Below are 27,578 nucleotides of genomic sequence, written 5' to 3' on the forward strand. Positions count from 1 at the left end.
ACTTCAGCTTCTCTTCTGAGAACCACTTTTTCTGGTTTTATTCCAAAACAGAATACTTACAAACCAAACACACAAACAAAAAAGAAGACAGTACACTCCAGTTGTTACCTGCTTTATCATTAACTGGTAAAATTTGTTTGTTTAATACTATGCTGCAGTTAATTTTTCAAGAAAAATGTAATGCATTAAGAATCTTTAAAAATACTGTTAAATATTTTCTTCTAAATTGTTCATAAAACTAAATATAAAGTATTTTTAAAAGAACTAATATTGTGGGAATCCTAAAATTTTGGTTTTCCATTTTCATGCATGTAGAGAAGTCTTCATTTTCATGGCTACATCATTAGGCAATTTCTAACAAAGCAGTTCCATTAGGATGATCCAAACTGGCATTAGAAAATGTCTGGAGTGAACTTATTCACAGGACAAAATATCCAAGGACTACCCAAAATTTATTATGCCATCACTCTAGAGAAGAGATTAACTGTAAGGAGATCCGGTTTTCAGGGCTTTCTGCATAGATGTGACATTCCTGTACAGTGCTTTATTAGAACAGTTTTGCTAGTGAGTCAGAGCTTTTATTAGCAAGAAAAAGAGAGCTGACATGTTTCCTTCGCTCTGCCTTTCAAACTCTCTGTTTGTTGCTTTGCCTGTTAAAGACTCGCTTAGTTTCAAGCTCCAACAGAGATTTCTCATTAGCCAATGCATCAGAACACCACAATGGTGTAGCTTCCATATCATTAAATCTTTGATGCATCTGTCAAGACTACCACCACCACCTGTCATAACTGTGAAAAAGATATTTGACCATGGGAAATTTGTATAGCACTGTGAACTTCTACCATGCAGGTCCTTTTACAACCATCATGCAGGTCCTTTTACAACCATCACTTTTGGCTGCCATCAAAGACAGGTCAAATGTAGTCCCAGATGGGAAATCTCTTGGCCTGTTATGTGTACTGGAAACTCAAATCCAGGTTCAACTATAGCACTGAATATCAAAAACCCTAAGTCCATTTGTGCTCACTGCACATCCAAAGGAAATGTCTCCTAATTTAAACCATAGAACTAGCAGTTGGGTTGGCTGGGATTTATTCCATGTCCTGATGTAGGTCTTCAACAGCAAGTTACTTGATTCTTTTCTATGTAATGGTTTCACCCTGGGTTTTGAGGTGTATAAACTACATTAACTAGTTAATCTATACATTTTGCATATTTGTAACACCTAAATTAGGAGCAAACTTGCCTACCTTTTTTTTCACTGTTGAGTTTCCAAATGCATAGAAAAGCAGTATTTTGTTTTTAATATTAAATTGTATGTGTTGATTTGATATTGATTCTGAGATAGCCTCAGAGGCAGCACAATAGAAATGCAAGTGATTAATTTGTTTAGCATTAGACTATCAGACTATTTTCAGAATATGAAAAATTAGACAACATAGGAAAGAACTGTATTGTAACAAAAATTTACAGGATGTCTACCTTCAACTAGTATTTACCTGGAAAAATTCCGTGGTTGAAAAGATCATATAAATTGCATACTGGACAATGGAACTAGAGCTGGGGAAACATATATTCCTGAAATAAAGGGAAAAATCCAAATTTCAACATTTGCAAAAACATCATTGGCCTTACTCTGACATACACTGTAGAAGAACATCAACCAAACTGAAATGTAACAGCCTTTAAGAAAAGCAAGATGGTGCAAGAAAAGTGGTACTGGGAAGGACTACTATTTGTCTCGGAGTCTGAGCATGTGTCCTGCTAGAGGCCACCCAGGGTACAGTCCCAGGAACTCTACTGGACGTGGAAGCAGCTTCCACTTTACAGGTGTAAGATTTTAATAAATGAGGGCCATGTATTTACATGTACTATATTCCATAGTTAGTGTGGAGCTGGATTTTGAAGACATTTAAACACCCTTATGATTATTTTAGTACCTTGCTTGCTCTTTACCTAGCGACTTACATGCCCAGCTTTTTTCTAATATTGCAACCCACCAGAGAAACAGCTACCATTTAAAACAATAAAACTACATGGACACAAAAATGTTTCTTCATACTAAAAAAGGACATTTCCCACATCCTTCCCTCAGGGGTGCACCTGCCTATAGTGGCACAGAATTGATCCAGGTTCACAGAGAATTGATTCTGAACCAGTTGTACCTCTTCCATATGTCCCAAATTTCACAGCTTCAGGGTTGAATCTGTGGTAGATTTAGGATTTCAGACAGCTGACTAGGGTTACTAGACTAACACTACTATCTGTAGACTCATACCTGGAGGAGATACAGGAGGATCATGTATAGGGTGCTGTTCTGCCTCTAGTTCCTAATCTGTCTTGGAGTTCATTTGGATATCCTTGAACGACACTGCATTGTGCCAGGCAAACATTATCTCCATGATTAAGGGCTAGATCCGTCAAGGTGCTTAGACGCCTAACTACCAGTAAGTCTAAACTTAGATCCTCGGAAGCCTTGAGGAGCTGCCTCAAGTCCATAGGCACCAATATTCCTGGCTATAAAATCCACTATGTTTCTGTCACTCAGAGCTATGCTCATCATGCTGATGACAGGAAAGGTGTTTTTACCTTTGAAGAACACACAGCAAAAGGAAATGTCCAATATATTTCTTTCAGATCACTCCTTTCACTGATTTTCTACTGGGAATTGAATAAAGTTTCAAAGAAAATGTGTTAACGACTTGATTTTTATAAGATGGCTCTTTCTTCCCTCTCCTCAATGAAGCAGCACGATATTCATCATCAGAGCATTATAACTAAACTTAATATAATGTACAATTAAAAAGTCAGAAACTATCAATGTTACAATGTTGAACACTCAGTTGCCTGTTGGAAACAATGTAGATGTGATGAACTGAAAATTAAAATAAACAACATTTTTGTTTTTCTTTTGGTGTGGGAAAAATAGAAGAAATTTTCTTTAAAAATATGGGGAGAAAGACTGGGAAGAGGTTTTGTGAAAAGATTATCATAAACTTAACCCTCTATTCAAACAGAAGAGTGCTCAGCTCCTGGGACACAGGAGTGACTAACCTCACAAGAGTTTTATCCTTAGGATCATTGATCAAAACATTGCTCAGCTCAGCCTCTACTTTTCTTTTTGAGCTATGTACCAGCAATTACCTGTGTACCCAAGTATCTCCTCTTTTTTATCATATGAATGTTGCTATGGATTGCTTTATGAGCCTCGGAGGTGGACCTCTTATCTATGAAGTCTGCGGCAGTTATTCCATTGATTTATAAACGTTTTGGATTGGACATTGGCGAACCATATAGATAGGCAAAGTAGATACAGATTTAAATGTATACATACAAATTTAAATGATACATACAAAACCTTCCTATCACATACATCATCAACAGGGCATGAACAATCCCCTTGCCCATCCTGTCTTGTTCGTCACATGTCCCTTTAGTTAAAACCCATTAGTTTTGCCTTTCTCAATACCATTTAACAGGAAAATGCTTTCACTCATTCATTTTGTGTACTACTCCGGCTGCAATGACAGATGCTTTGACTATTTACAGGCCCCAGCTTCCCCCCCACCCCCTTTTCAGATAATTTAACAGTGAAGGGGATCAAAGATTTAATTGATAAATCTCAACATTTGTTATAAATTTGCTCTTGTAAGTTTCTAGTTCTTTTCCAATAGTAAATAAATCATGACAGTGGGTTATTTGGACACTGTAATAATGGCCACAATTTCTTAACTTAGAATTATTATCCTGAATCATGGTCCACCACCCCTAGCATCCTATCCATATGTCAGACCACAGCAAGTCACAGGAGATCACATAGCTACAAATGAAACCTCTTCATGTGCTTCTCTGGAGTTTTAAAGGAGTTGTAGCTGAAAGTGTATGAGGCTTGTACCGAGCTAAGTGGATTTATAGTGATATTCTTTACAGAGTGGAGGTGGGACTGGAAGAAAGATCTCATCTGTGAAAGATTATGAAGGTCTACAGGGGTCTTGTGGGCAGGCTTATCTGTTCTCAGACTGTTGAAAGTTTTCATCTCTTTCCCACCTCTCCCCTTCAGCAGTTGTTAAAGGCATAAAATTTTGTGTCAGGTTTTAACAGTGGGTTTTTTCACTTAACCTAGTTTTTAGTATAAAATTCATTGGCATTGTAGAGTTGGTCCATTTAATTTTTCCACTTATCTTGAATGTCTCCATTCCATATAAGCTGCTCTAGAGGAAGGTGGAAAAGCCTTTGCAACTGACATCTAAACATTAGACTCCCCAGCAAGGTTTACCTGTAAATGTAGCAAGTTCTTTTCTTTTGGCCTGCGTAACTGCGTGACTGCCCAGAAAGAAAAAAAAATACTCTACCTCTTACTGGATCTGCCTGAAAATGTTAGTTTCTGTACCAGACTGAAAGCAAAGGCTTCCCTTATAGAATCATTAATATATCTAAAATGTTACTGCTGATGTGGACTGCATAGCTGTACATCAGTGCTAGTTTTTTCCTCCCCAAAAGGTCATACCACACTGATCTCACTTTTGTGCTTTCTAAAGAAGTCAGGATTGTTTGATCTGTTGGCTTTAGAGAAACTGTCAGAGATGCTGGATGCAGATTCTGTATCATGTGACTGAGCAGTAAATACATAGTCAAAAAGGATACATAGGAATGGTTACAAACCATTTTGCAACCACACTATAACAAGTTTAAGACTGAAATGTAAAACCTAAAGCTGGAATTATTACTGTACCTCAGGAAGAAAGCAGAAGAAGGTCTACATGTCTGCACAAAGACACGTGTCTTTACTAAATTTCCCCAAGGATCCTAGGAGCACCCCCTACAGATGAAAGCAAAGATAACCCCATGGTCAATTCCATCTGAATCTGGGAAAATCACCTCCTCTTGTTAAAGCTGGCAACTGGTTTAGCCATAGGTGGGTGGGAGAGTTGCTCCAGTCAGCGTTTGCCAGATCTGGCTAGATTGGTTTACAGGTACTATCCATTGTGTACTCTGTCTCTGTCAGGGACTTACTCCCAGTGACTCCGAGGAGGGTATAAAGCCACGTAATGGAGCAGATTATACAACAAATGGAGAAAAAAAAGTGGTTTTTTTTTCCCAGGGCCATGCATAAAAATGTAATTCCTGGACTAATAAAAAGTATATGCACAAATGATGACTAAGCCTCCTTTGAATCCCCATTAAAGATGAGTAAGGACATACCATCTTCCATTTTCCCTCCACCATATACATCAGGGGCTATGGCTTTACCCATGCTACAGACTGCAGCTTTAATGGAAAGGTATCTCCAAACAAAAGAGCTAAAGGGCCAGCAGAGATCACAAGTGAGTTTATTGAACCCTAACGCATGTTTCTATTTTTCATTTCTCAACCCTCTGCAAAACCTTATGCTTCTCTTTTTGCAAGCAGCAGGTAGTTAAGCTTTCTTATCTATTTATTTATTTATTCATCCATCCGTTTATTTTTTTATTTATTAAAAATTGGTCTACTTTTCCTGGTTAGTCCCAGGAACTATCTTTTTGCTGAGAGCAAGGACTAATTTCTCTCCTTTCCCCCCCCGTGCAAGTGAAATGAAAGCTGGCGTAGAAGATCCTGTGGATATTCTGGGGGATTTGCTCTTTATATTGTATGTGTCTACCACACAATGGATGAGAGCATTTGGGGTGGTTCATGGTGACAGTGGCTTCTCAGACAGAATGAGAGGGATGGGCATGTTCTCCAAAACCAAGACCCAAAGGGAGGCAAGCCTGTGCAGGGATCGCAGCCTGAGCCAGGCTGGCAGCCAACAGCTCCGTGACTGCTGCCGCTGTGAGGTCTTCCCAGAGGCAGTGGGTGGAGATGACAGGTACAAGGGTTACAACATCTCTGCCTACAGAGCTACAGAGCAGCCTGGTTGAACAGCCACGTATCTTGGCTTGATACTAAGTGGCAGTGTTAAGAACAGGAACGTTATGGTTCATATAGGAAGCATTTTTGATTGATAATAGATGTTTGTACATTTATGCTGCCTCTCTGGAGATATGACTAGAAAGATGAGATGAGAGGTCCTATAGGAATAGTAGTTTGGATTTCAGCTTATGTCTTTATTAAAAATGTGATCACATTCAACACTAGTATACAAAATACTAGAGATGCAATAAATAATTGGCTAAGCCAATGAAGTTACATTAATGGCTATGAGCATGGGTTTAGATCACTATTTTGAGGACAGAAGATCTATATTTTCAAAAGATATTTTTTCCTTGAGCATTCAGATGATGTAATATTTGATCCCATTTGTTTTTTGTTTTTATTTAGAATGCCTTCCTTCATCTTTTTTTAATATGTTTATCTTTATCCTAATATCTAATATTACTGAAGCAGGTGATGCATAATTTATGTAAAGAATGATCTTCATTTAGCACTTAGAGGAGTGAGAAAGTTCAATGCAATCAGCAGCTTTGCTTTTTGATAAGCGTGCAAACAGCATCTGTGCATTAAACAGGCTACCATAGGTGTGTCACTTCTAATGCAAAGGAAATGACTAAAAGACAAACTCACTGACCTTTGTCTCTTTTGTAGCCAGTTCTCTCCCATCATATAGTGTTTCAGTATGACTGTCTGAAACTGGATGGATCTCAGCTGCCTAAACCACCAGCAAGGTTACATGAAGAATGGATAGTTGTGCTGGCTTCCTCAGCCTACACGCTGACTCATTAACATGCTTTTTGAAGTCCTGGGAGCTCTGTCAAGAAGTGTGTGAAGGAATCTTCAAAAAGGAAATTACTGGAGATAACCACTGAGAAAATGTGCAAAGCAAGGATGTATTTGGCAGACTGGCAGAAACTGTAGAACAGTTTCTTACTAATTGCTAAGGTTGCATATAAAATACACAATTCAAGAAACAATACTGGACTAGAATGCTATAACATAAAAAGCATGCTTTTGAACTGGAAAATAATTTCTGGGGAAAAAAAGAGTTGGCAGCCATGAAAGTTTCACAAAGGGAGGAACATCTACCATGCTAAGGCAAGATGGAAAGAGAAAAGACCAAGCTTTGAAATATATAGGAAGCAGATGAGATTTCTGTATTGTACTTACAGTGTTTTGTTGTACTGATTTTGATGGAATAAATAGGCTTCAAAGATGTTAACAGGACCAACACTAAATCATCAAATAAGGTTAAAATGTTAATTATAGAGGACTTCACCTGTTTAGTTCCATGGTATACAATTACCATTATAAGTATCTTAGGCAAAGTTAAATATACGAAAGAAGGAACAAGAGACAAAGCATTTGTAATATAGTTAGGTAATCTAGACTTTTTTTTTTTATAACATTACTTATTCTCATTCACTTAACAGCAGAGAATTTTTGAAGGAAAATCCTTTAATTGACAGGATTTCAGATGGTTTATGGAAAAAAGAAATGTAATCCACAGTTTTCTACTTTATTGATGTTAGAGTCCTGAAGGCAGAGTGAGAACAACAAATGCAAAATAGGTAGACAAGAATAACTTATAATGTAGCTAAAACATTTGTTTCTGGTTCACAGTTTAACTTTTCAGTCTGACTTCCTGAAAATATAAATGGAATAGCATAGATTTTTGATAACTGCTCTTATACCTGGCACAATCCGTACCGACATGGGGCTATTTAAAGAACTCATTATTACTGTGTCTTTTTATTCATAGATTTACGTATACTGCCAACATGTACTAGCTGGCTAAGTCAGATTTACGCAAAACAGTAGCCAAAAGAAAAAAAAATACTAAGAACCCAGTTCCAAGTTGTAGTGGACTTTCAAGACTGAAGATACTGAAGCTGATGTTGTCTGAATTGTTCTTTGTAGCTCAGTATGGACAGACTTAATTATGTTAAAACAGTATGATGGAGGCCTGAGAATGTCATAATGGAGTTTAACATCTATAGGAAGGATGCTAGACTTCACTTGTTACTTCACCCATTCCCTAGATATCACTGACAAACCAAGGACTCTGCAAAAAGGCAATTAATATAATATGCTACTCTCTCTCTCTCTTATTTTGTCCACTAATTATGCTTAATTTCTGAATAACTGTTGTCCTGGTTTCAGCTGGGATAGGGTTAATTTTCCTCTTAGTGGCTGTTACAGTGCTGTGTTCTGGATTTGGTGTGAGAACATTGTTGGTAACACACGGATGTTTTCAGTTGTTGCTGGGTGATGTTTATACTAAATCAAGGACTTTTAGGCTCCTTGGGCCCTGCCAGCCAGAGGGCTAGAGTGGCATGGGAAACTGGGAGGGGACACAGCCAGGACAGGTGACCCAAACTGGCCAAAGAGGTATTCCATACCATAGAGTGTCATGCTGAGTATATAAACTGGGGGAAGAAGGAGGAAGGGGGGGACATCTGGCATTATGGCGTTTGTCTTCCGGGGTAATGGTTAAGCATGATGGAGCCCGGCTTACCTGGGGGATGGCTGAACACCTGCCTGCCCATGGGAAGCAGTGAATGAATTCCTTGTTTTGCTTTGATTGCATGTGCAGCTTTTGCTTTATCTATTAAATTGTTCTTATCTCAACCCTCAAGTTTTAGATTCCCTTTTGATTCTCCTCCCCATCCCTCTGGGTGAGGGGAAGTGAGTGAGTGGCTGTGTGGGGCTTGGGTGCCAGCCGGGGTTAAACCTCCACAACAATTTTGGTCCATAACTTCCCCATATTAGGCTCTTTTGTTTACCATATATAATTTCAGTGCAGTCCTTAGACTGCATCAGGAACATTCCTGTTTGCTTTGTTTAACTCCATGTTTCTGTCTTTAACTTCTGATGATTTTTGTGAACACTTTTATGTAACAGGTTTTTGTGCTTTTGTTGCTTTGGATAGTAAAAGTGTATGTTAGATTCTACATGCTAGCCATTTATCCTTTTGGATCAGCATGATTTTCCCTGAAGCTGTTGATTATATGTGTCCATACAACTTGTTCTGAACAAGATGGGATGCATGCAATTTACATAATCAGCTCTGTGTACTAATTAGAGATGCTGCTATTTTCAATATCCTAGAAAAATGATGCCAGGCTAACACAAGGATATTGAAAGCATCTGCTTCACTAATTAGTAGACAAGGGGCTTATCTTCCATTTTTATTCAAAGTGTTAATGTGTCAAAGTATTTTGCTACACCAAAGAGTAGTGACATTTTGATCTATGAAGGTCAAAAATAAGATGCCTCAACTAGTATTCCATAGAATCTGGCCTTTTTACTTTACAAAGTATAAGACACCATATTTACTTCGCCCCAAAGATTTATATCATATACAGGCCATACGAATCTGCAGAATGTAGTCATAAAGAGATAATCCACATGCAAATGCTTTTAGTGAAGTTATTTACAAGAATAGTTAAAAAATAGCGTTCTCAGAGTGCTGTGATAATGAGTAGATGACATAAAAAATGGTGAAGTTACCATTTCTCTTGTTGCAGGCATCTATACACAGCAATTTAAAAAAAAAAATGCAATATGAATTTTTTTGTCAGGAAATTTTAATGGTTAGTTCTTGTTAATCCTTTATCTCTGTATTAAGAAGTTCATGCTTATTGCTTTCTTCTCCAGAAAACATGTAACATACCATAATAAGGCCACTGCAACATCATTACTGTTTTTTTTAATCAGACTTTTTAAAAAATTGACTAGAAGACAATTTCTCTAGGCTTCAAATTATTTTTATAGTTATTTTCTGCTTCTTCACCAAGTTTTTCAGTGTTCTTTAAAACTTATGGACAACACAGGCCTATTCCGGTATAAGTTTTACCAAAACACGTGTAGAGGAAGCGTCTCCACAGTCCTAGGCATGCGTCCCCAGATTATGCACTGAGAAATACTGTAACTTGTTCTTAACTTCACATTTTGCATGGAATTCAAATGATGAATATAATTCAGCTGATAAACAGAGACCTTGCATAGTGCTGTTTCTGGCTGTACCACACTCCAAGTCGTTGTAATTTACCAAGCAATGCAATTTACTATGCCTGTTTATTAGTATTTAATATTCTGGTCAGTCTCTGAATCCAGAAGAAAATTTGTTACTTCTGGATAACTCTAGGATATATGAATAGAACTGGGTCAGTCTAGAGACAAAGCAGGTATATGTTGTTCATAAATGTCCTGAGACTACAGTCAACCCTGCAGTAAGTAATGGATCAAGATGTCACCTCATGGTCAACTTTAAGAAGTAAGAAAAAAGATTTCTATAGTCATCCAAGTGTCTTTCTTAATGAACTTCCTTCCCCTAACAAAGAGAAATAGTTTTAGCATATTAGCTCAGACAAAATGCTTGTTGTGGGGTAGACCTAGAGACTATTAATGGGATGCAATGCTTTTCACCTTGAAGACACCGGCCCATGTTTTAACTTTTTTAGGACAGATAGGAGTTTCACTCTAGGGTGAATTTGTTTCACTTCCAGGCCAGCTAAAATGTAGTTTTCTGCACTCAACAGAGTGTTCACACTTCTCTTTCAGCAGGCCCCATGGCCCAGGAGCCTGGCCTGCCTGGGAACCCCCAGTCCTCACCGCATGGCGGGTGGAGGGGGGGACAAGGCAGTACCATGGACTGGGTACTGCAGCTGGCTTACGGGGGACCAGGCACCAGCAAAGCTACAGCCTTCCATCTGCAGTGGTCCCTGTCACAATTTGCTCTCTTTGCATACAGTACAGGTATTAAGATACTTTTGATTTATCTGCGTCCCCTCCTCTGCCTCCTCCCTGAGTCTTACCTGGACTGTAAGGAGGTAGGAGTGGTAAATGCTCTCCGTCTGCTTGAACAGCTTCGCACCATTCCCCTTCTACAAGGCTGCACTATTTTTATGACCATGATACAAAGACAGGAGACAGACATTTCTTCTCTGCAAGGCTTTCTGTTTAATTAAAGGCCTATTGTGCCTGAGCTAACTCTGGTTTTTAAAGAGGGCTCTGTTTAAAATCAGGGTAATGGGTTATTACAATTACACAGAAGAAAATTTGCAGAGGAATATTTTGCCCTGGTTAAAATTTTTGTGGAATACCACATAATACAAAATAGATCCCTTAATCTCGGTAGCTATCTTGAAAACTTATTACTAAAATATATATAAATGTGTAAGTACTATTCATTTTTTGAATGTCGGCGTGTTGTAAAATCCTGTTTTCTTTTCATTTCATGCTGTTGTAAATAAACTGAATCTGTACAGTAGGTTTTTGTCAGACTCCCAGAAAGACAATTTTATTTTATAGCACATCCTAGACTGACAGCCAGAAACTGTTCTGCACCACCTCAGTACAAACAAAATTAGCTTCTCACAATATTTTTGCAGATGTTAAAGGTCATTAATAGAATGAAACCAGATGACTAAAGCAATACATTTGGAATGATTGGGTTTTATTTTTCTCCCCAGCTTAAAGACACAGAGTCCTCTTTTCTTGACTACTTGGCTGCATTTCAAATGTTCTTCCCCCCCCCCCCCCCTTTTTTTTTTTTTTTTTTTTGCTATTTAGTGGTTTCCAAAATCATAAAAGTGAAAGTAGTGGGATATGTATTTCTTGGCTTATGCAACCTCACTTGTGTGAAAGATTTGGTATTTTTTACAGAGATGAATATATTATTAACTGTTCAAAATACACATTCCTGGAACAATTGCCCAATCTCCAGATTTTGATCAAGGTCACACTTTTGCAATAATCAAAAGAAAGTTGGCTAGCAGATGCAAGAAAAATCATCTTCAAAATGCAACTATATCCATGAATAAAAAGAAAACTCTCCTTAGAAATGAAGGTAGTTTTACAGATTTTGAAGGGCGTTGTTTAAGTGAAAGATGGTGCTGATAACAACTAAGAATTAACCTTTTTTCCCCCCTAAAAAACAGCTATGTCATAGCATTATTACTTTACTGCTTTGTGGCTTATCTAAAAAACAAAGTCTCTAATTTATCTTCTAATTTTAAAATATTACTACTACGTATGTGATACTGTATCATCAGTTTAAACTATATTATGCTATTTATATGCTTCCAAAATGAAAGATGAAAAATAACAAATTGCTTGTCAAGATATAGCAATGTCTTCAATGTTTTAAAAGACATACAGTATCTCAACTCTTTCCAAAAACATTCAATATAAACTGGAAAGTGCAAATTGGGCCCCTCCTAAAAGCTGAGATAAGATTGTGTGTGTCCCTACTTTGGAACACTTTTAAAATAGGTATGAAAAGAGAGAAGTGAGACTAAACCTGTGCAGGAATGGATATTATCAGGATGTGTCGAAAATGAAAAGACAAGAAGTTAATGTGGAGTGATGGAGTGGGTTTCTCTGGACAAATGCAAAGGAGAAAGGTTGATGAGATAGACAGGCCATTGCAGGGCCCAAACATGCAGAAAAGGGAAGTGGGAGAAGCTCTCCTGTGGTAAGGATACCTTAAGAATTCTTTCCTTACCTGAAGAAATGTAAGAAAAACCTGTCTTATGCAGAATGTAGAGTACATGCCAAAGAAAAAAGAGATTAATAATTTCTTATGTTGATTAACACAAGTTTTGGACAATGACTTCAACTCTACATCCAGGCAAAGAGAGAGAAAAGAGATTTTTGAGATATCGGGTAGAAGAAGAAGTGAGGTTTGAAACCAAGCATGAAAGAAATATCAAGCAAAAAACTACGAAGCAGGATGAGTAGCAAGATCATATACATATTTGAAGTAGGAGGAAAGGGAAAGGGCAGGCTAGGTTTTGGTGAAGCAAGGAAAGGAATTTCATTTTACTATGGTCTGTTTGAGATAATGTTGGGATATCCAGGTGGAAAGCCTGGGGAGATAGCCAAAGAGGCTCAAGTGAGTGACTAGAGATCTGATTTGGCACAGACAAATAACGTGGTAATTCATCAGCAGAGAACTACAGAACTGGTAGTCAAGCCTTGTTACTGGTCAGGTTAGAAAGGGGCACTACAGAGAAGGCCAAGAATAAAGAGCTTTGAAGAAGCTCTGAAAATCTGATCTTCTCTAAATGAAGACAGTTGAATGTATGAGAGGGAAATGCTTAAGTTAATAAATGTAAAACCTAAAAAGTAGCCTTGTGAAGTAGCAAAAGAAGGAAATAATAATAATAACAACAACAACAACAACAATAATAATAATAAACCCTGTGGAAATTTTTCTTTCCCCTTCTCAAGAATAAATAGAAAAATGCGCTATTTACCTGCTTAAAAATAAATAAATAAATGATTCTTTCCCCCCATGCCTTATGGTTGTAAAGCTGGCAAGTAGGGAGTAGATGGTTCTGGTACCTTGAAATATCACGGTATGGCAAATTTCCAGTGCTATTTGTTACAAAACAATTGCTGTGAAACTTCTAGCTCATACCAGCACTATCCTGATGCTGGATAGTTTTGTTAGGCAATCATAAAAAAAATGTTTTTTTCTTTCCTTTTTGAATTGCTTTATGTTTCTTAGAGTCTATTAGGCAGATTGTGCAATGCTTTCGTCTGACTAGATCTGACAAACAGCTGGGCTGCATGGCAAATACAGCAAGGATGAATAACTGAGGCGGGGAGGGGGAAATCTTTAAAGGTTAATGCAAAATATATGTAGAAGCTTTATGAGCTAGACCTTTTAAATACCATTGCTCTTTATACAGTTATGGCATAGGAATACTTTCTACAGCAAGCATATAATGAAAAAAAAAATCATGTATTAAACTGTTGAGTAACATTCCCCAGCACATTAGAGATACGTGTGGCAGGAACTAATAGCTTGTCTTGCTCTCCTCAACACATACGTGGAGAGCTGGATGAGCTGTAAATGCAATCATAGTACTGCTGTATTACACGAAAAAAATGATGTGGTCAGTTTCTATTCTAGCTAAACAAATTTAGATGGATGAAAACCTCAACCAAGAGCAGTTAACTTCCATCAGAGTATACAAATTACAGAGAGACTACTTCTAGATCACTGGTACTGTTAACAGCTAAGCAATCTCAGAGGGCAGGATTAGAGGAAAGCCTCCTCAGAAAGCAGTATTTTTCACAAAGGCAAATTGATAAATACTAACAGAGTGAATTTGCTTTTCTTTTTGTTGAATCTCATGGAAAACTGTTTTACTTCAGTAAGAACGCTATCTCACACCCCTTGATCTACTGTAGTATTTGTATGTGCAGATGTCCAGGAGCTACACTTTGCTGGCAAGTCTTAATCCTTTGCATTTACAGAACACTCTTCAACTACAGATCTTAAAGCGCTTCCTCATGCAAAGATCAACCAGTGAATTTCTTGAGCATTCCAGTTAATATTTTCATGCCCATTCTACAGGTCAATCCAGTGCTGCATTCTAGTGCCACATGTCAAGCTCATGCACCAGCAGAGCACTCTGTATCCCAACTTCTCCAACACTCTGTCAGTGTAAAGTGCCTGCATGTAGTGCTAATGATGAGCAACAAGTCTAGCTAAAACACCTGGTTATTTTAGCCAGTTTTTCTTCACTTTGAATTGTCAAAGTGAGTAACACATTCTTGTAAAAGGATATAAACCTAACCTATCATCTCTAAGAGGCATTGGCTAAACTTGTCTGTTGTGGTTTCCTTTAGAAATTCCAATTTCCATGAAATATTGATACTTTTACAGTAGCTTTCCACTCATTTCCTCATGTTGACTTGTTAAGTATCTTCCTCAGCTGCCAAACAATAATTTATGTTACGATATGAAAGTAATTTAATTCTCTCAAAAAGCAAGCAATTTAGAAACTATTTTCTGTATGTGTGATCAGGATTCTTATAATCAATTATGTGATAAAGTAAATATATTTAGAAACTACTGAAAACAGACAGGCTTGATTTAACTCATTTTAAACCATGCACAAAAGATATTGTATACAATTTTCCTGTATATTTAGCTATATATTCATACACTGTATGTACACACTGATTTTCTTTTAACACTTAGGGTTATTTAGCTAACAAATTAATTCAACACAATGAGCTCATGCTGCAAAACGCCCTGGAAATGGAGTATTTACATATGCTAATGACTTCCAATTAAGGAACATGCAAATAATTGGGAGAAAGCAAAATTAAAACACTGTGCTAATAACCTGACAATTACAAGGGAGACTGTATTATGCAAGACTGCGAATGTGATTGCACAGACAAGGTCTATTTGACTACTAGGGTAGCTAATACAAAATATGCACCAAATTGTCACTTACTACAGTCCTTGACAGACTTCCTGCTGTAGTACTACAGTCCTTTTAAGTGCAAGGTGAAGGGCTAGGGTACCACAGAGTCAGTGACAGAGGCAGGATAAGTATCAGGTCAGGAAATTCATCATTATGGTGATCTTTCACAGCTCACTCCTTGGTGTAAGAAAGAATTGGACTGCAGATGGTTTTTGGAGCTGTTGAACTAAGATAAGCTAAGCAGAGCAACAGCAGCTGCTTGGTGGCTTGTGGTGATTAAGGATTTTCCCTTTCACAGAAAAAAAAGAATTCCTTTCCACCAGAAGAGCATCATTTCAGAACTTGACTTTAATTCAAATTGTGATGGACTGTGGAAATTTAAAATGTCTCAGTAGAAGGTCATTCTGAAAATAGAAATTCTGTTTTGAAAAGTCAAAATGTTTCCTTTGACAAGGTAAAAATGTGCTTTGATATTGCCACAACATTATAATACTTTGTGGGCCCATAGTATGCTACTACCACTATAATGGCATTTGATTACTTAGCTATAAAAATCTATGTTATATAAAGTGAGGAAGTCACAGTAGGGATGAACCAATGCAGGAAGAGAAAACTTTTTTTTTTCCTACTGTAACTGTTATTTTAATCTACTTTTTATAGTTTCTGTTCATGACGCTAACTCTGTCAGTCTTTATAGAAATTTAGGACTTGATTATTTCAATTGATGAGACTCATCTTTGTATTTGCATTACCAGATTCTAACCCTGCATCATATTTAATCTGCCAGAAAATAATTTTTAACCTTACACTAAATGTATGCCATTTCCCCAGCAGGTCATTTAAAAAACTCCTTAATGATAATAATAATGACATTGATATAGAACCAAATTTAGTTTTGCACATCACCTTTCAGACTTTAGGAACTACAAATGTATTTGCCTTTGGTAATGACGATGACAGTGGTGACTGTGACTAACATTCCGGTTGGCAGGTGCCTTAGCTTGAGTATTAACAATAAGGCTATGTTAACTATAGACTTATCTTGAGTACTAACACTTTCTTTTAGAGAAAGAAGAATGGTTCCCACTGGGTTTTAAACTTGGCAAATCACACATTACACAGCAGTTCAGGCATTTTTACACAAGTTTAGGTGGATACTAGAGTTAGGGTTCTTCCCTACCAAACGGTCCTTAAAATCTCTGTGGAGATTTCTACAGAGATGTACAAAAGGCTAGAGGAATAAAGGTAAAAATGTAAGACTCTACTGCACTATAATCACACTACCACAAGGAAGAAGTGCCTTTAACATGAATGCTTACAACCATATACCTGGCACCTCCTCTAACAGGTGAAAAAAATAAAAGTCAATACTAGTTTATATCACTACCTTTGCCTAGTCAAACAGCTGTTGGCATTGCTTGAAGTTGTGGTCATTGAAAAACAAATCTGTCCTGAATTAGTGATGGGCAGTCTTCAAAAGGTTCAGAGTTCTGGTTTTATTCAGATAAGCTTATCCAAAGCTTATCCAATCCTCAAGTCTGCGAAACTGAGCTGGAAATAATACAAGAGCATGCTTTCTGATGAGATTTAAGGTGCTTCTCTTTCCAGCTGAAATTACTGCAAACTAGCCTCTTGCCCTGAATTTCTACACTTTTATTCTGTTTAGAACAAAGGATATATTTCAGAACACTGCATGAGTTTTATAATTTTAACTATCCAAACAGCTACTATGAACCCATCAGGAAACAAACCGTATGTCCTGTGAAACTGATCAAAATTTATCAGCAGATCCAGAGTAATAAAGCTCACAGCTGATGAAAAGAAAAGACCAAGAAATACTCATAAAACCCCCCAAAATTTGATAGAAATTTTTGTTTACTAATAAATGTGAGAAAGCTTCATAGTCTTTATTTACCCAACTGTGAACAGCAAATGTGGATATAGAAAGTCCTAAACCCCTCACCCACTCAGGGAATAATGTTTTGGTGTTTCGAGCAGCAGTTTGAGAGCCAGGAAGCTCCATCCCTAAGGTATGACCCTCTGCCTGGTCATACCCTGGTTTCCAGGTCCTCTGAGGCTTTTCCTTGACCAGAGAGATGACTGCAGCTTTTGACCATGGCAGACATAACTCTAAACTAGCCTAGGTACAGACAGCACATCACTGGAAATGCATTCGTGTCACTACTGGCCCAGACCATGGACTCTGAGCAAATACTCAGTAAGGTGATGTTGATGGTCCTGTGGCTGCAGCAGCAACCTCTGGACAAACCTTTCCCACACTGCTTTCTGACATTAAGTGAGTCTTAATCCACATAAATAAGCTGTTAGCTGTCATATGGCAAGCAGGGTTAGGCATGTGTGTACCTGACCAGTGGGTAGAGTTTGCATAAGAAAGACACTTGGTCTTTTGTAAAGTTTGGAAAGTCTTGATCCAAAGTCCTCTGGAGTCAGTGGCAGCTGTTCTAGAGATGCGCAGTACAGCTGCTGGAGGAGCTCTGTGTAAACAGGTTTGTCAGCAGCTCATGCTGCTGCTTGAGGCAGGTTTCTGTGTGGTGTGGGTTCACTAATTTTTTTCTCCTTTTAATTGTAACCCAGGGGTGATTCAATTTCTAAAAGGGAAATACTAACATATTTATATTTTTTTTTAGCTAAAGGGATGTTTATATTATGTATTAGGTATGGGTCACTCACCAAAAGGCTTAGCTGCTCTGAGAGCAGGTATCATTATGTTTATTCCTGTTAGAAGGTTTGTTCTTTCCTTTCTCTGCTTTTCTTTCTTATAGCATCCAAATTTTGTTTTGTCCCATTCCCATTTTTTTCTGTTGTTTTCCCTTTTCTATCACTTTGACTTTCCATTTTTTCTCCCAATTTTAAGCAGAAAGTGAATGCTACAAAGCATGTGGTTGTTTCATACTCACCATGTACAATCACATTTGGACTTAGGCAATCTCACTCAGCCCATCTGTTGGTTTGGCAGTCTCCTGCTCTTGGTCAGCCAGTGGAAGAGGTCTCTGAAGACTGGGTAAAATTGCACAACTGAACAACTCCCCGTTATATACCATTTGACCACCACAAGTTGAAAGAACAGGCAACACAAGTGACTGAAACCAGAATGCTTAAAGCACAGTGTTGTAAAAACTGTTGTGTTCAGGCTGTATCTCTTTAAGAAAAAGATGAAGTGCTAGTTCCAAGTCTCCACCACTGACAAACATCTGAGTAGAAAATACCAAATCAAAATGAAGGTGTTGTAATCCATTGTTTAATCTTTTCTTTCCATGAAGTGGTTTACTGATGTGGGAAAGTAAATGTGCATGGTGTATGTCAGGCAGACAGGGGAGAAACTACATGAACCAAAGGATTTGGAATCTGCAGACCACTTGTGCAATTAGAGCTGTTTGAGGAAGTCTCTAAGCCATGCAGAGTCTCCTGGTGCCAGCTGTGCTCCCTACTGAGCACAGATATTTGATTTCAGCATATGACATAGAGAAGACAAACTGTAAATGGAAAATATAGTGGATGTGTGTCACAAAATGTAGCAAATTCATAAGGTGGTGAGTCCAAGTAAGTGTATAACCAGGTATCAGACATATGCAAGGTTGTTAGAGAACACAGGATCACACTCATTCATTCTAATGTTTTAATTTATTTTCTTAATTGCTTTTTTAATATTCTCATAATTCCCCCCCCCCCCCCCCCCCAACCACTTAAAAGGAAGCTGAATGAAAGGATGGTGATGTGTGGGAGGAGACTTGAGGCTGGCAGATTGTGTTCAGCATCCTCCACATTCCCTTATTAGTTTAGTCAGACACATTAGTTCACATTATGAGAAACAGATTAGAAACTGCTAAAACATACATTATGAGAAACATTAGGAGAAGCTGCTAAGCATACATCTAAATAATGTTAAACCAACAGCGACTACAGCTGAGGGCCAGCTGACTCACCAGGCTCTGTAAATGTAAGCATCACAGCACTCACACAGTATGCATATTCTCACTAACCATTGGTCAGGTTGAGTTGCGATGCTGAGTAATCATTGCATAAACCTTGTGTGGGAGAGATGAAGGAGGGCAACGGAGGCAGCAGCACTTCAGTGAAAGGAATTGATGACAGCATCCACCTTGTCTATGTCATACCTGTTCTTCAGCACAATATACAGCTTTCAGCTACTCCAGGTGCTTTGTTGGGTGAATTATACAACATTTCCACATGCTTTTCTTTTCCTTGAGTTCTTCTTGTGTTGCAGAAAGGTCAATTTATGTTCTGTGCAAGACAATCAGCTAGACTGTGTTGAGTGAAATGAAGTTCTAAGGAAATATAAAAGGGTATTTCATAGGATCATCCACAGAAAATCATCTGCGGCTTGGCTGAACCTTTAGAATAAATGCTTGTGGTTGCATGACTTGCTTTTGTTTTGAGCTGACCTGTGGAAGGCATCAGCAAGACTGGTATGATATTCAGCTCTGCTAATATTTTCACTATTTCAGTTAGCCTGGCTTTATGATCAGTTCTCAGCGGAATGGAAAATGCAGTGTCTGTGTCAGATGAGGTCACTCCATGTCACCCAGACTGATTTTTCCATGAAAGCCTTTTCTTACACTGGGATTCGGCATCTCAAGTATCTCCAACCCTTTGAGTATCTTTAGGTAATACATTTTGCAACCATTCTAAGTAGGATGGCTCAGATCTATGTGCAATACTGCAAAAAACCAAAGTAAGTTGCTCCTCTTCATACAGGCATATTCATGCCATTAGTTTGATTTCTAGGCAAATTCTGTCTCTTGTAAAACTTATACACATTTTGCTTTTGGTATTCCACAGAAATTCACCTATGATGCATTTTAACTATGGTGGGTGCTTTGTGTGTTTGTTTGATTGTTTTGTGTGGATTTTTTGTTTGTTTGTTTGTTTGGCTTTTTTTTTAAAGAATGAGACAGCTTGACTTGTCTTTTTTAGATACTTTGGAAATGTTAATAATTGTATGATAACCATTGCCATTAAAGACTCAAATGCTATGTAAGATATTACACTTCCCCTATAAAGCATGAATAAATATAAATATGACAAATGTATAGCCTCTGGTAGCAAATGTTGGGTTTTAAATAATTACTAAAGAGAGATAAATCATTCCTAATAAATAATGTACACCATGCAGTAGACAAGTCCCCTAACAGGTTGGCAATAATTTTGAGTGTACGTGTTGTGTGTGAAATACTTTTCCAAAGGAACCAGAATTAGAAAGCAATGTTGGGTCACCACTGTCCTGGTTTTGGCTCTCTCCTGATTCAAGCCCATCTGGCTGTGTTCCTGCATGTGGTACCTTACCAGCTCATCTGCCTGCCAGTGCTGACCTTCACAAGGCCTTGTGGCATTCTGCCATCTGTCTGTGTTACAGACTTTTTCATTGTTGCTGTGTTGTGCCTTGATTTCACATGCCTTTTAATGTCTCTTAAGATCCTCCTGGTTTCTGCTTGCTGCTGATGGAAGAACTTTCTCTCTTACTGTATCCAGCCATGGCTTCCAGCCTGTAGTCTGGTTCTGTTAGCACACTGGTTTCATGGATTTGAACTACATATGTATTGTGCCCCAAACTAGAAATAATTTCCTAAGCCTGAGTTCTTATAACATAAATGGAGTCTTGTTTTTCCATGTTCCTTAGGTAGGGAGTCCCCTCCCATGAGTTTTCCCCATCATACTCAGATTTTTTAACTCCCTTAGTGTACCTCCATGGATGGATGAAGTTCATTATTTTTGCTTTCTTCATGAAGGATCATGAACATAGTATGGACTGGCATTTGCTGCTGTGTGTCTAAAACATATTGTCCATCAAATTATAGGTGCTTGCTGACTGTTTTGCTGTTACATTTTTTAAAAATTCAGCCAGGCTAATATAGAAGGTGGAAGTAGACTGCTACCTTTGCTCACAATTTTTCCTTCACATTTTAAATGGGATTTGCTCTGGCCATGCTTGAACCTCTTCTGCATTGATTTTCCATTAGCTCTGTTGCTAATGAGAAAACATTGACAAAATGTAATAATAGAAAAAATTTTGAAATTTCCATATGCAAATATTTGCACTAAATATGGTTGTGGGTAATAGGGAAACAGACAATGACATGTGATTTATTTAATAAGTGATGACTGGCTAACATTGACCAAATAGAGGTTATTAAACAGAGAATAATTACAGAAGATTTTCTGTTTGATCTGCAGTTAAACAAAATGTAGCCAGAAATGTGGTTGGTTAATTCTGAGCAACAAATGTAGTTGACTGAGAAAAACCCTTTTGTTTGCTTACAGATACTGCACAAACAGCATTTGAGGTTAAGCAGGTTAGTTAAATAATTCATTGTAAATTATTTGCACAGCAATAATACAGCTTCACTTTTTCCTGTTGTTGTTACCTTTAACACTGCCTCCTTTTTTTCCATTCTCAATTCTTCTGCAGGGAGACAAAATTGATAGCTACATAGGAGGAGTAGCTGACAGCTTAATGAACAATTATTAGGGTCTGAGGCATATTTTCCAACAGATTTTCATGAAGAGATGGGGAGTGTAATCCACTGCAGTGTTTAAGTGGAACCTATTTTGTCAGCACCTGCTATTAGACAGCATAACACTCAGTGGGACTAGAGTGTTTGCATCTTTTTTTTAGGGAATTTGCAGTTGTAGGTGGCTGGAAGCAAGCTGCGGCACAAGGGGGACCTCGCTTTCTGTCTCAGCAGATACAGACAAGCCACGCACCGTTTGGAGGAACTAAGCATTGGCTGTGTTTCATAAGATTTTTTTAAGTTAAATATTGTATCAGAAAATTATTTCTCTACTCTTTTAAAGACAAGGGAAAGTAATGATGATGGAATTGTACAAGATTTACAAAACCGCTCATAGCGAATACCGAGAGTTTCAGAGTTCATCTTAGTAATTCAAACCTATTCTTTTTTTATGAATGGTCAAAGCATCAGAGGAAAGTGGAGATTTTTCTCATTTACTGAGCCACAGTTGGTAAGGGTTTGGTGTTAAGAGCTGGGAAGTGTATCTCCATTTTTTTTCAGTCAGCCCAGGAGAGCTTCATGGTTAATTGTGAATGTTATTACCCAAATTGTAAGCTAAAAGGGCAGAAACTGCTTTCTCTTATATAGTCCTATCTATTCATCCAATTGACTAGCCTGGTTTCCAATATTGTCCTGGTTTGGGCGGCAGTACTGGAAGTTGTGTGCTGTCAGGATTGTGGCCTGTTAGCCTACAAAATTACTCTGGAGTCACATTTACCTTAGTCAAGTTAATTTTTTTGATTGCTACTAAGACCCTCAAGACAACATAAAATCTATATCCTGTGTAGCTTTGTGTAAGGTCCATGTGAAACTTTTATAGTAATCTCTTCATTTAAGGCAAAGGCATTTTCTTTAGAAATCTAAAATCTATGGGGTTTTGCCTTACTTTACAGTCCTCTATTAATACTCATCTCAGAAGGTACTCAACAGAAAGACTCAAGGAGATGATTGCATTGATTTTGGAAAGGTAGACTGCAATAGTTACAATTACTCTGTGGGGTTTTAATGTATCTACAATCAAGGGCAATCAGATCTCCAGATATGATTGTCAGAATTAACAGCATAGGAGAATTTTGCACAAGTACCAGCTAAGAAACCTATTCACCTGCAGCAAAGAAAATAGCATCAATATTGAGCTGTATGATCACCTTACCTCTAGTAAGGTTTAGCTAAAAGAACCAATGTTGTCTGTAATTATAGGCAGCAGTAAATTTTACTTTGTTTGCATTTAAATAATGCTATTATATAATTATTGTAATAAGTATTTTTTTTTGAAGGCAAGAGTTCTAGCCATTTCATAAATTATTTTCCTAAGCCCAATCTTTATGCTCTGAGGTAATGAGCCCTTCTAGTGTATTATTTCTGAAATAGCATCTTTAGGAAGAACACTTCCAATAAATGCCTTATTTGTTCCTTCGGTACGAGAACAGCGCTGCACTTCTCTTGGATAAGGAATAAAATCAAAATAAATAAAATGTATGGATGTTAGAAGAAATGTCATCCTGCCAAAATATAAGTTAATATTGCAGCATCACAGTGATCAAGTTGTCAGTTTGTATGAAAGAGTGCTTCATATAAAAGACACTGTTTGGAAATAACACTGTACCAATTATAAAAGACAGAAACAGAGCCCTGTCATTTCATGATTTGAAATATTAATGCCTTAACTCGAATACATGAAGAAATGCTAGCTAGTGCAGCAACAATTAAAACTCAAAATACAGATAGCACATAAGAAATAAAATGTTAAAGTCTGCCATGTTCTGTCGAGATTGATATATACAAAATAATTGACAACAGTGAGTCGGAAGAGATTAAATGGACAGGATTGTCATTTGTATAGCAAAAGAGAGTACCAGGACAATTTTATTGACATGGTATGCCTTCTAATTTTTGTTGCCCCCAAAAAAGATTCTTTTACATAATTCTGTTCTTTTTAACCTCATCTGAACTGGAACTGAAGCATTTAGAATAATTTTATTTTTGTGACAGCAGCAGAGAAATGTGAGATGTAGTTTAACTACGAATCATAAGTATTTTGTGGTCACAGGGGAAAAGATAAAAATATCACAGTAAAATTTATAATCCTAATTCATGGTGCAGTCTCTTTCTCAACTTTCCGATGTTATATACTTTAATTCCAACAATATATTCAATATTCAGCAAAACAGCATTAGATAAGTAAAGATGGGAAGTTTTACCTTAATTTTCTTTTGTGTCAGCGTTTCATTTTAACCGTTGTAATGAATATTAATACTACTTAGCTTTCTAATATGTTGAGAGACTACTTTTGCAAGCCTTTTGAAAGATGGAAAGTCATTCTTAATCTCATTTTACCTCAAAATCCTGATTCATAGAGAGGCTGAGATACTTGCCCGAGGTTACACAGAAAGGACCATATCTAGCACAATATGTAAAAGAATGCTCAAGTACACTAACACTGAAATCATCGTCAGATCCAAATCCTAAGGACTGATCACCAGGAAGATATGAATACCCTTTAGGTCTTTCAGGAATGGATGGTTGTGTCTGGTTACCATGCCACCATGCAAAGTTTTGTCATGGAAGTTTAAAAAAACCCTATTTTTGACCAAAGATAGTTCCAAGTGAATGTGTTAGAAGTGAACCTTAAGTATATCTCACCTAATAATTCTGCTTACTGGGTTGTGAAAGTGTTTTCTTTTAATTTTTTCTTCAAACTGGGATACAGAGCTGCTGACGTGATGATGAGAGGACAAGGTTTAACAGGTGGGAAGCGGGCCAGGAAGGCAGTACTGTAAAGGTGCATGAGAACCAAACCTGGCCCTCAGGCCTTGAATATCTTCAATATGTCTTCTTGAATATTTTGTATCTGATAGTTTCACCTTTGCAAAGGTTGAAGCTTTGAAACTGGATTTCACTGCACTACATACAAATACCCAAATTCACACTGTAGTCAGAGTATTTTCTTTCTTTTTTTGAATAATTCTGTTTAACTATACTTTCTCCTTGCACTTTACGACATATCTTCAGTAATCCTTTTATGGAGTCCTTTAGAATCACAAGGCACAACAGCATTTGTGTCTAAAAGGCAATGGATCGCGCTCCTATGTTTAGCTTATTTCCCTAGTGATCTTAATTTTTTAGTGGTGAAAAGGAGTTTTTGGGATCTGAAGGGATGTCTCAAACCTACAGCAAACATCCAGAAGTCACATCCAGAAGGCCAGGCAAGAAGACAGTATTTTATAGGAACAAATAATTTGAGTGTAATAAGTGTCAGGCTGACGAAACGAATTTGGATTCTCTTTTTCTCATTGTCTCTTGACAATCTTCCTGCAGATATCTGTTTTTTTTGGGCTTTTCATCCAAGGGTAAACAATGACCTAAATTTAGTGATTTAATTACTTATCTCTACTAGCACTCCACTCGGACTGTACTCATGCCCTACACGTGCAACTTCTATTTTGCTGATATCAAACAGTTGTGGCTTTTTAGGAAACATTATTATTTTTCTGTAGCTCATGAACAATAATATAGTACCTGCATTTAACTGAAGAACTTCTTACAAATGGAAAAAAGTATGGGAATATTTTAATTTTATTTTAATTTTGTAAGCTTTACATGGTCCTGATGTTTTCATATGTCATGGCTGGTATAGCTTTTACTTTATTCCAAAATTTTCTTAATTCTGTTAAGAATTTTTCAGGAGCTGTCTGCTCTACCAAAATTGTTGGATTATTTGGTGTTACAGGTGATCATTCTTAGATAAATACTAAACTTCATTGTGGATATTAATTATGAATTTCAAGCTCAGTGTCTCATGTGAATGTTCTCTCATCCTGTGCCTGCAGTTGCATAGACTTCACGTTAGAGGTGACAGTCAAGACGAAACCGTGAAATATCTTCAGGAGACACCCCTTATCCTGTTCTCTCTCATTACTGAAATGTACCTTCTGCCTTCAAAATTACCCAGGAGTTTCTGTGTGGTTTTGAGTACTTGGCAACTGTGGCAGTGGTGGAAAGAGATGCTCATGCACAATCTTAAGTTTAGATGCTTGCTAAAGGTAAATGCCAGAAGTGCACTATCTCTCACCTTAGAAATCTCATCTGAAAATTGCTGGGCCAAATCTCCACCTTTCTTTTCTTTGTTTTCCTGGTTTGAATTCAGAAATTAAGTACCTGAAGGTACTTCACGCAGATGGTAAAACCTTACAAGGTGAGATTTGCTAAAGTATTCTTGCTCCTTTTCTGTGTTGCTGTGGATGAGGCTGAACATTGATGGCTGGCTGCATACACCAGAAAAATTGCCATTTGATCATTGACAGGCACTGCTGAAGCCTTATCATAATTATAAAATGATTTCATGACAATATTATTAGGAAGAAGTAGAAACCATTGATTTATTTAGCACTTCATTGAGCTTTATCCAAGTTAGAATCAGATGTGAAATAACTCACTATAACACCACTGGAGACTTACGCTAAGACCTACTTTTGTCCGATTGTTCTGCCAAGAAATAGAATTCCTAGTTAAAATGGATTGAAATAAAATGTAAAAGTAGGTTAAAAAAAAGTGGCTGATACCTTTCTCTTCTTGACAGATTTTCTGAGCTTTTTAAAAGTCTTTTGAATCCCTCTCACTCCCTCCTGATCTGTTCACCCATTGTTCAGCCTTTTACTCAGCCCTGGTCCTGCCATAACTAATAATTTGACTCAGTCTCTGCAAAAATGTGTGAGACCAACTGCATGTAACTCAGTGCAAACTTATCATGGGAATAGGCACAGAAGTCAGCTGGAAATTCTACAAGTTAGTATGTAAATTGGGCTCACATGGCTTTGCCCTAGATATTGAACTACTACTACTAAGATGCTGTTTGAAGCTGCAGAGATGGTCTGTTCAGAGGACATTACTTTCTTTAAGCTAGTAAGTCAGATCTGCTGATCTTCATAATGGAAATAACGCCTTGTAAAAGAGAAGACATGGGGTAAGCTGACAAAGGAGGGCTACTGAAGGGGGACACAGCAAGCAAGGGCACAGGTTATCAAAACAGGTTATCGGGGCTCTTCTATACCTGGAATAGAGAAAATCCTCAGACTGGTTTCTGATTTACTCTGACATTTCCAGTTTGGGCTGCTCTTTTACAGGCCCAGGGATCAGTCCCTCATGACTATGTTCATGCTTGGCACGTGAAGAGGTAAAGTGAAACCTTTGCTTACTTCTAAAACTACCACAGCCTTAGGAATAGTGGTTTGTTTTTTTTTTTTTGTTCCCAACACTATGTCTGTAAGCAAAAAAGATGAATATTGCTGCAGAAGCTCAGGTGAAAATTCTACTCTATGGTGGGGGCAGCACTTAACAGAACTATCATGGAAAGTGTCACCCCATGGCCCAGGGATGGCACCCGTCATGGTCAGTCAAGGTGAGCAGCTCTCTGGAGCACCTTACTGAATGAGGGGGTGACACCTAGGGGTATGGGGCTCACTAGGGGAAGCAGGGAAAGGGCACTTTGGGATAGCACAAGATATGCTATAGGTTGATTAGGGAAGGAAACAAAGGCAGGGAAAGGGAGGGATCTAGGTGGTTTGGGCAGAAATAAGCATGGGAAAATACAGTCATAAGGAACCTGTGTGGGCAGGCTCCCGGTCAGTACGCTTGCCTGGCCATGCCCTGCACTTGATCAGCACTTCCATCCTGTCTTCTTATTAAGCTCCAGGTCTAAGCATTTGCCTGGGCGAGGGACTTCCTACTCAGTGTGTGTGTGTGTATGGGCATGTGAGTGCCAGCAAATGGAGTCAGACCAAGGCTCAGGGGGCCCCTGTGTCCATGAGCAGTCATAGGTTAGGGCATGGTCGCTAGCAATACACACCCACAAACATATTTACCACTAATAAACCTCCATGGC

At 37.9% G+C, this 27,578-nt stretch overlaps 1 long non-coding RNA gene across 1 annotated transcript in view; it reads left to right on the forward strand.

The window, feature by feature from the left end:
* The window catches only part of LOC308061005, a 127,341-nt gene continuing 99,763 nt past the window's right edge, over window positions 1-27,578 (forward strand). Inside the window, exon 1 of the long non-coding RNA XR_013927014.1 lies at window positions 1-27,578. This exon is cut by the window's right edge and continues 27,703 nt beyond it. This is a non-coding gene — a long non-coding RNA (uncharacterized lncRNA).

Source organism: Falco punctatus, assembly GCF_963210335.1.
Source record: "Falco punctatus genome assembly, chromosome: 3".
NCBI lineage: Eukaryota > Metazoa > Chordata > Aves > Falconiformes > Falconidae > Falco > Falco punctatus.